Source organism: Octodon degus, unplaced genomic scaffold, assembly GCF_000260255.1.
Source record: "Octodon degus isolate 3935 unplaced genomic scaffold, OctDeg1.0 scaffold00071, whole genome shotgun sequence".
NCBI classification, from domain to species: Eukaryota; Metazoa; Chordata; class Mammalia; order Rodentia; family Octodontidae; genus Octodon; species Octodon degus.
The window spans coordinates 7,558,665-7,566,393 of record NW_004524647.1 but is presented as its reverse complement, the minus strand read 5'-3'; the positions used below and the strand labels follow the sequence as shown (position 1 = coordinate 7,566,393).

Sequence of the window (7,729 nt, the reverse complement as noted above, 5' to 3'; positions counted from 1 at the left end):
AAATTGGCATAAAGAATTGTATAATTCTTATGTTTACACGTAAGTCCAGAAATCTAACCATATACAACCTTGTAGCAGAACAGTCCTGCAACATTCCTTTTCCTGTCTCCTGCCTTCATTCACCATCCCCTTCTTTTTGAACAATCATCTACCTGAAAGACAGCACAGCAGCAACTGGCATGTCATGACAAGCAGCCCATATTCAGAAGACCAGAATGACAGACATTGCAAGCATGAACCTACTATTGTAAACTGCCATCTTCAGCGCAGTTGCTTAGTTCACAGGTGTCTATATATAGTCAGTCAGGGTGAGAATCATTCCAATTAACTGCAAGATTCAAAAATCTTCTGAAGATTCTCAGGATCATTGCCTTGCCCATCTTCTACATATAACAGTTTGGCTTGTCCCTGTCATGTTTCTTAGCTCTTCTACTTGCTCTCTCTGTAAGCTGTTAAAACAACACTGATAACCTTTTTTTTTTCTTTAATTTATTTGACACAGGGTGTCACTGCACAGCTCAGACTCGTAGTGATCCTCCTGGGAAGACAGGCATGTGCCACCATGCTGAGTCTCAGTGGCCAACTCATTGCACCCAAGGACGGGGCTGGTGGGGCCTAGTGGTGCTGGGGATCAAACCCAGGTCCTTGTGTTTACCTAAGCAGGTGCTTAATCCACTTAGCTATCTCACCAGCCCTGACAATGCTGATCTTAATGGAGGTTGGCCTTTTTCATAATGCACAGGAACTCTTGTTCATTTCTCTCCATCTACATCTTGATCAGTTTCATCAGTCATTTCCTTCTGTTCCTCATCAATCAGGTTTTCCAAACTCGTCGGCCATATGCTTCAGAGTTTTGGATGATATCTTCATGATTTCATCATCATTGGAGAGCTTTGATGCTTTTAGGGTTCTTTCCTTGGTATCTTCCTCAGACATTTTCTGAATCATCATGTTTTTGGGTAGCTCCTTAAAAATATCCCACAAGCAGAGTGTGGTGGTATATGCCTGTATCCCAGCACTCAGTAGGCTGAGGCAGGAGGATTGCTACAAATTCAGTGCCAGCTGGGCTATAAAGTGAGTTCAAGGCAAGTCTGAACTTCACCGTGAGACCTTGTCTCAAAAACAAACAAACAAACAAAAACCACCAATCAAAAACTATTACAGGTCTTTCTTGCCTCAAACAAGAAACTTGGATGGGAAAAACCAGAAACAGGGCCAAAAGTTTATTGGCAAGTGACAGGTAAAGGGAAAACTGGATTTCCAGAGCAAACTTGCACCAAACAAAGGAGGAAAAGAAAATAAATAAAAGTACACCCTAGGTCCAGGACCTGGGGTGGGCTACGAGTCATGATAGCAGGCTCTTTGTGGTGTCTGGTCTTCTTCATGCCACTCACATCTTGTGAGAGCCTCCAGCAGTTTTACATATGCGGTCCTGGGAACTATCTGCCGCCCTGGAATCTTGCAATTGACAGGTCCTGCCCAGTTTTCCACCAGATTTGCCCCTCCCTCCCTCCTACTTCATTTCTTTCTGACAGGCATAAATTCCATAAATCTTCATGGGAAGAAGTGGAGGTCTTTGTCTTTTATAGCACCTCCAAATGAATTTTAGGATTGTTTTCTCTAGTTCTGTGAGGTATGCTATTGGTATTTTGATCAAGATTGCTTAAATCTGTATAATAGTTTTGGAAGTATAACCATTTTCATTATATGGGTTTTGTCTATCCAAGAATAAGGGACTCTAGGAGCTGGAGAGATAGCTCAATGAAATAATAAGTGCTTGCCTGGCAAGCACAAGATTCTGAGTTCAATCCCTTGTACCACAAAAAAAAAAAAAAAAAAAAAAAAGGACTCTTGCCATTTCCTGATAGCCTCTTTGATGTCCTTTTTCAGAGTATTGCAATTTTTACTTTTTTTCTCTCCTTTTATTTATTTTTTAAAATGTATTTTGTATAGGATCTCACTATGCCGCTTGGACTCATAGAGATCCTCCTGTTTTCAGTCTCCCCAGTGCTGGAATCACAGGCACTGGGATTAAAGGCATGGACTCGGTGGCTGGCTCAGCATGCCCCAGTCCCTGTGCTTGCCTAAGTAGGTGCTCAGTCTGCTGAGCTATCCTGCTAGCCCTTGCAGCTTTTAATGTAAAGCTATTTTACCTCCTTTGTTGGGTTGATTCCTAAGGATTTCAGTTTTCTTAATGCTATTCTGAAAGGTGTAGTTTCCCTAATTTCTCTCAGTGAGTTTGTTGTACAGGAATGCTATAATTTTTTTTCTTTACAAAGGTATTTATTTTACTAAACAAAATACTGGTTCTTTTAGAAGTATAGAAAAATTCACCTTAAGTTAAAGCTATAGGTTGGGAATTTGTCCTCTGACATATGATTCAGTTATTCTTTCTTCTCAGCTGGAGTCTGCTCAGGCTGACATTTAAAATGCAAAATCGGACGGTTCATATTTGCAAAGCCTGAAAACCTTCCCTTTCTTCAGTTATTTTTCTTCTCTAAATGCTGCTTCTTTATGGCCTCCAGTTTTTGTTGCTTCACTTTCAATCTCTTCCTTTGGTACATTTTCACTGCAGCAAATGCCAGGCAGAGAATTAGTGTTTTGGCTGCCAAGATATACAGCAGCAAGGGCACGTGATTGAGGACCTTCCAGTTCATGATGCACAAACCATGAGTTCACTTTGCTCAGTGTCAGCCCCTGACACAGGTGCATGAGAGGGAGCTGGGAGTCAGGTTCGCAGAGCTTCCCAAGTCAGTGTCCAGTGGTGGAGCCTCTAACACCCTGTCAATACACAAACCACGACTAGGAATGCTATAATTTTTTTTCTTTCTTTCTTTTTTGGCTGGCTTAGCCCACCCTGGGGGTGGGGCTGGTGCAGCATGTGGTGCTGGAGGTTGAACTGTGGTCCCTGCACACTTGCTTAAGCTTGCCTAAGCAGACACTTTAGACACTTTAGCTGAGCTATCTCACTGGTCCAGGAATGCTATAATTTCTGAGTGTTGACTTTGTACCCTGCTACACTGCCAAATTTGGTTTTTAAATGTAGGAGTCTTTGCATTTTGGCACTCTTCTAATAGAATATGTCATACGTGAATATCGATAATTTTAACTTCTTCCCTTCTTATCCATAGTCCTTTTATTTCTTTTTCTTGTCTAATTGCCCTGCCAAATGTTTCCAGAACTATACTGAAGGGAAGTGGTGAGCGTCAACATCCTTGTCTTGTTCTTAATTTTGTAGTGGGAGCTTTCAGAATTTTATCATTTAGTATAATGTTGGCTGTTAATTTGTCATAGATGGCTTTTATCACATTGAGACAAAGACCTTATATTCCAATTTCCTGTAAGGTGTTTATCAAAAATTGGTGTGTAATTGGACTTTGTAAGATGTCTTTTTCTGCAGCTGCTAAGATGATTCTGTGGGTTTTGTCATTGATTCTGATAATATGGTATATTACATTTATTGATTTGCATATACTGAACTATCCATATATCTCTGGAATGACTCCTTCTTGGTCACGGCATATAAACTTCTTGATGTTTGCTACATTCTTCTTGACATTTTTTTTTCTCTTTTTTACCTTTTTGAGACAGGATTTCACAGTGCAGTTCAGACTAGACTTGGACTCACTTTGTAGCCCAGGCTGGCCTTGAACTTGCAACAGTGCTCCTGCCCCAGCCTTCCAAGGCCTGGGATTCCCAATGTGCACCACCACAACTGGCCTGCCATATTTTATTGAGGAGTTTTGCATTTATATTCATTAGAGAAATTGATCTATAGTTTTGTTTTGGTTGGCTCTTTCTCTGGCTTTTGTATCAGAGTGATGCCTGCTTCCAGGGATGATTTGGGAGTATTCCTTCTCTTTTAATTCTAAGTTTCTTATAGAATTCAGCAGTGACTCCATCAAGGCCTGGGATTTTTTGTTGTTGTTAGTTCTTAAAATTACTTCTTCATGGCTGGAGCTATAGCTCAGCAGCATAAACACCTACCTGGCAAGCATAAGGTCCTGAATTCAATCCCCAGTACCAATAAAATAACTTCTTCAATTTCATTGACTGATATTGGGTTATTTAGAATTTTTATATCTCTTCAATCAGCTTTAGTCATTCATATTTTTTTAGTGGTTACATTGGAATCTGTCTATTTCTTCTGAGTTTTCCATCTTACTAGAGTATAGGCTTTCAATGTAGATATGGATGATCTTCTGTATTTGTACAGGATCCATTGTGATTTCAACCTTTTCATTCCTAGTTGCATGGATGAGAGTCTTTCCTTTCATCTTTTGATAAGTTTGGCTAAGGTTTTGTCTATTTTATTTAATCTTTCCAAGAGCAACTCTTCAATTCATAGATTCTTTCTATTGTTTTCTTAGTCTCCATTGCATTAATTTCTGCTCTGATCATATGTGGCTTGGGTTTGACTTTTTTTTTTTTTCCTAGAAGACTGAAATTCAACATTAGCTTATTTACTTGAGTTTGTTTTGTTTTTCTGATGAGAATTAACTGCTATAAATTTCTCTCATAGGATTGCTTTCACTGCATCACATAAATTCTGGTCTTCTGTATTGGCATTATCATTTAATTGTAGAAACTGTGAAATTCCCTTAAGTTCATCTGCAACTCATTTGTTTAGAAGTGTTTTACCTTATTGCCATGAGTTTACGTAGTTTTTGTGAATTTTTTTGCCATGGACTTTCAATTTCATTGCCCTATAGTCTTATACTATGCATGGGATAATTTCAGTTCCTTTGCATTTACTTAAGTATTATTTGAGTCTGTCTCAGTTACTCTTTTCTCATTGCTAGGACAAACACCTACACTCAAAAGGAAAGAAAAGTTTATTTAGCTCACAGTTAATGGAGGTTTCAGTCCATACTCAGCTGGCTCCAAGGCAGAGTGGCACATGACAGAGGGCAGCAATTCATGGTGGTGGAAGGCAGCGAAACAGCAAGAGCAAGAGGGAGGAGTAACAGCAACAATGGCTGCAGAGAGCAAGTCTGTCTCCCTTAAATTGCATTCAGGCTATTCTTCCCAGGCTGGGAGTAGTACTCACACTCATAATCCCAGCAGCACTCACATCCATAATCCCAGTGGATCATGAGTTAATCACAAACTATAGAAGTCCACCCCTTGACTGCGTGAGGCTTTGGGGGGACAACTAGACATAAACCATACCAGAATCTGTGGTTTATTTGGGAGAATGTCCAAAGTGCACCTGGGAAGAGTGCATATTCTGTTGTTGTGCAGTGGGGCAGTCTGTAGATATCTACTAAGTCCAATTGTTCATAGGTTTGATTCAGTTTTGATATTTTTTGTTGTTAATTTTTTTGTCTAGTTGATCTATCTACTTGTGATAGTGTGGCACTGAGGGCCCCATTGCAATTGTATTAGTGCTTATTTGATTTTTCATATTCATTAATGTTTTATATAGTTGGGTGAATTGGCATTTGTTGTATGTATATTTATGATTGTTATGTTTTCTTTTGGACATGTATTCCCTTAACATGTATGTAGTGATCTTTGTCTCTTCCAATGAGTCTTGGCTTGAAGTTCACTTGATTGCAAATAGAACAGCTACCTTGCTTTATTCTAGACTCTAAATCATATTAAACAGTGCTTTCCATCCTTTCTCCTTGAGCCCATGCATTTCTTTTTCAGTTAAATGTGTTTCTCATATGCAGCGTATTGTTGGATCTTGGTTCTTGATACATTCTGCCAGTCTCTTCTCCCATTCCCATGTAGTTCAAGCTTGAGTTGAACTCATTATATAGCCCACAATGGTCTTGAACTGAGGACAATCTTTCTGCCTCAGCTTCCTGAATGCTGGGTGTGCACTACCAGACCCAGCCACTGATCTACTTCTTTTGATTGATGAAATGAGACCAATTACATTGATGATTATAAATAATGTGTATTGACTCATCCTTGTCATATTATTTTCCTGTTGTTGATTCTTTCCCTTCTGTTTAAAATTTTTTAATCATTTACTTATTTATTTGGTACAGGGTGTCACTACATAGCTTGGACTCATAGTAATCCTCCTGTCTCAGCCTCCTCAGTGCTGGGATTATAGGTGTGTACCACCATGTTGAGTTTTGGTTGCCAGCATGGTGTGCTGGTGGTTCGGGGTCTGGCATGGAATGTGGTACCAAGGGTCGAACGCAGGTCTTGGTACTTTCCAGGCAGGCACTTAGACCACTGAGCTATCTTCCCAGCCCTCTCTTCTGTTTAATTGCTTCCCTTTCTTGGTCAGTTCATTCTATTGGCATATATATCCAGAATCAAACTCAGGACCTTGTTTGGTGATCGTGAATTTTTTTAGTTTTTTTTTCTTTCTTTCTTTCTTTTTAGTATAGGGTCTACAGGGTCTCACTACACAGATCAGAGTTGTAGTGGTCCTCCTATTTTCAGTCTCCCAAGTGCTGGGATTACAAGCATGCATGGGCACCAACATGCCCAGTCTCAATCACCATCTTAGCATGCCCCAGCGATGGGGCTGGCACAGCATGCCGAGGATTGAATCCCGTTACCTGCACTCTGCCTAAGCAGGAGCTTTAATCTGTTGAGCTATTTGGCCGATTCTTCAGGTGTTCTTTGTCAAAGAAGTGTCTTGTTTCTCCCAAAAATTTGAAGGATAATTTTACAGGATGGAGGTTGTTTTCTTTTAGGACTTGAAATTCTTCACTCTAAGTTATTCTTGACTTAAGGGTTTATGTTGAGAAATCTGCTGTGATTCTGATGGGTTCTTATTTAAGTGATTGTTTTTCTTTTTCTTTTTTCTTTTTCTTTTTTTTTTTTTTTTGGCGGAACCGGGGATTGAACTCAGGCCCTTGTGCTTGCCAGGGAAGCACTTATTCTACTGAGCCATCTCCCTGGCCCCTGTTTTTCTTTTAACAGTTTTTTTTTTTTTTTTGACAGGTTCTACAGGTCCTCCAAGTGCTGGGACTACAGGCATGCACATCCATGCCCAGTCTCAATCGCAGTCTCATCACGCCCTGAGGGTGGAGCTGGCATGGCATGCCAGGGATGGAACTCAGCTGCTGTGCTCTGCCCAAACAGGCACTTTAGTCCACTGAGCTATCTGGCCAGCCCTCCTTTAACAGTTTTTAATAGTCTGTTCTTGTGTTGAATTTCTGGAATCTACTACTATAATACTGGTGTAGTTTTCCAATCATGACTATTGTAGTTCTGTTTGCCTCACTTATGAGTATGTCAAATTCTTTTTTCCATGACTAGAAAATTTTTCTGCCACTACTTCTGTCCTTTGTGTTATCTTTTGATTACAAAAAAAAATAATTTGACACAGGTGATGACCTTAGTGAAGGACATGATTAGTGAATCTAGATTAAATAAAGATAAAAAATTAGGGGGAACTACCTGCCCAGGCCCCCCCCTCCTGTCCCTCTCTTGGGACAGGAGCTTTTTTTCTCTCAATAAATATGTTCTGCTCATAAAAAAAAAAAATTGAAGAGCTTAGGAAAGTGATGGAAACTAAAAATGCCCAACATAAGAAAGAACTGTATTTATAAAACAGATTCAAATAGATATCCTTAATTACCACAACTGAATCGACAAGATATAACCACTCTCAGTAGCCCAATAACAGCCAATGAAATATGAGATGTAATTAAAAACTTACAGGCAAAGAAAAGTCCAGGTCTGGATGGATTCATAGCTGAATTCTACAAGACATTTACAGAAGATGTAGTCCCTATACTCCTCAAACTCTTCC

General features: G+C 39.7%; 1 pseudogene; it reads right to left on the bottom strand.

The window, feature by feature from the left end:
* Positions 1–2,387: 2,387 nt before the first annotated feature.
* Positions 2,388–2,757, bottom strand: LOC101563280 (annotated as a pseudogene).
* Positions 2,758–7,729: the final 4,972 nt, after the last annotated feature.